The sequence below is a fragment of the Octopus bimaculoides genome, chromosome 20, assembly GCF_001194135.2.
Source record: "Octopus bimaculoides isolate UCB-OBI-ISO-001 chromosome 20, ASM119413v2, whole genome shotgun sequence".
NCBI classification, from domain to species: Eukaryota; Metazoa; Mollusca; class Cephalopoda; order Octopoda; family Octopodidae; genus Octopus; species Octopus bimaculoides.
In genome coordinates, this window is record NC_069000.1 from 47,158,232 (window position 1) to 47,160,771 (window position 2,540).

A 2,540-nucleotide genomic window follows, 5' to 3' on the forward strand; every position below is an offset into this window, starting at 1 on the left:
TATATATATACACACACACATGTAGATATATATATATATATATAAATATATATATACACACACACACATATGTGTATATATATATATATACACACACACACACACACACATGTATATATATATACGTGTGTGTGTGTACGCGCGCGCGTATGTGCGTTGTTACTTCGGAAGTTCCCCTCTGTATCAACCCAGTGACGTAGGAGGCGGTGGTGGCGCTGCTGCCCCCTGATGCCAAGCTGATGTACCAAGAACAGATAACTCCCACACAACCACAGCTGCCACTAAGACAAACCTCAGCCACAGAGAGAGAGAGACACCCAGCAGTTATCTGTGTGTATATATGTTTATATATCAACGCATACACATATATACACACACACTCTCGTTCATACATCCATATATTTATAGACGAATATATTAGGTGTATATATAAATTGTTACTTTAACACCGTGGAGGTCAGTGTTTCTCTATTTTCCCTTACGGCTCCTCATTAACACGCGCGCGCGCACTCCGCCTTCTTAATTACATACACAATTAATTAGAATGTTTATTTAATTATTATCCATTGGACTTTAAAACAAAGTCTTCCTTTACTCGCTTCCTGTTGTTGTTCAACCCCAGGTCTATGTCGATCCAGCAGACTTACGGTCAAAGGCGTTCCAGCTGTGACTATCCTGTCTTAAACACCAGAAATATATTCAGCAATGTGTCCTGCCTTTATTTCAGACCTTAAGACGTTCCACGTGTGACTACCACGTCTCCTAGAAACATGAACCAATGTGTCCAGTCTTAGTTTAAGACGCTGCGACATTCCACTCGTGACTGTCCCGTCTTATAGTTCAAAGACATTAACTAATGTGTCCTGCCTTAATTGCGGGCTGTAAGACGTTCCAGCTGTGACTATCTCGTCTTATCTTTATCGGAAACACATCAATTAATGTCCTGCCTTCGTTTAAGATGACTAGGTGCCATTTGAGGCAGGTATATTAGCTGCAGTTTCTAGCAAGGTTAGTGACCTACCAAGCCTTCTGCTTTGGCTCGCTTCGTGTTGTTGTTTTAATTGAAGACAGAATTACTTGGAGCCGAGAGGGCAATATTCATCTGTTCGGTTACGACGAACTTGGTGAGGGTCAAGCCATAGTGCCCTTCACCTGCAACCACCAAAACGGGGTCAGCTTTGGCCTTGTGCCTCAATAACACATATTTGTTATTTGAAGCAGATACTTTGAAAATATTCTATGAATTTAATAATATATACTCAACAAGCACGTACCCAAGCTCGGTCACTCATCCTTACGTACATACAAATATACGTACGTATATATATATATATATATATATATATATATATATATATATATATATATATAGCTGCATATATAGCACAGGTATGTGTTTAGGAAGTTTATAAACACACACATATATATATATATATATATATATATTATACACGCACCCACACAAACACTTGTATGTGTTTAAAGAGTTTATAAACATCCCTACATCCTAGACCGTTTTGTAAGCTTTAAATAGAACCCCTTCAATTAGGTTTTGTTGTTCCCTGAGAGCAGTTATCATCTCTATCATCGTCGACAATTCCTGTAAAGGGACAAATCCTTCCCCTTCTACAACAGAGCGGAATGAAGAGACGCTAACTTCATCTTTCTATTTCTACAGGTAAGTGTCACCCTTTCTTGTTTTAGGCTGATAAAGTAGAAGTCGGTCTTTCTGACCTGACTGAATGAAATATTTGTCTTTCTTAGTTTCAGTGATTTTGTTTTTGCATTTAATTTCCATACCTTGTTCTGTTTATATTTTCCCTGTCTGTCACTTTTTTCTTAATAATTTCTATCTATCTATCCGTGTATGTATCTACCCATGTGTTTGTCTGTCTATACCTGTATTCAAACACCTATGTATACATTGTATGTATGTGCGCACGTGTATATATTTAGGCACAGACATGCGTATATATAAGTATATGTATGAATACACGCGCATCATATCAATATTGATAATATTTCTAGTCGTCTTTGAGTGAATGTCAAAGTATTTCCGTTGTCTTTACAAATTCATCCATTCACCGAATTGTAAATAAACCGCCACAACTTGGTTTCGCTGCTCCACTCAGGTGTGGAACATTATCTTCACTTCACTGAAGAACGTCGTAAAATGGCATAGCTCTATCTTATCTGTCTACCTGTCTATCTATGTGTCTTTCTACTTATCTATCTACCTGTCTGTCTACTTATCTACCTATCTATCTGTCTATCTGCTTATCTCTCTACCTATCTGTCTGCTTATCTGTCTATCTATCTACCTGTCTGTCTATCTATCTACCTGTCTGTCTATCTCTCTACCTGTCTGTCTATCTATCTACCTGTCTGTCTGTCTATCTATCTATCTCTCTCTCTATCTATCTATCCGTCTGTTTACTTATTTGTCTGTCTGTCTGCCTATCAATCGGTCCATCTGTCTGTCTATCAGTTCATTTAGTTATGAATTTGTCTTTGTTTACACAAACGAGAGAAGTAGAACT

At 37.9% G+C, this 2,540-nt stretch overlaps 1 protein-coding gene across 1 annotated transcript in view; it reads left to right on the forward strand.

Annotated features, from left to right (window-relative positions):
- Window positions 1–238: 238 nt before the first annotated feature.
- LOC106871286 (retinoic acid receptor RXR-alpha-B) overlaps window positions 239–2,540 on the forward strand; it is a 17,080-nt gene continuing 14,778 nt past the window's right edge. The window contains exon 1 of the mRNA XM_014917658.2: window positions 239–1,678. The gene's annotated coding sequence lies outside the window, so the exon portion shown is untranslated. The remainder of the gene's footprint in view (window positions 1,679–2,540) is intronic.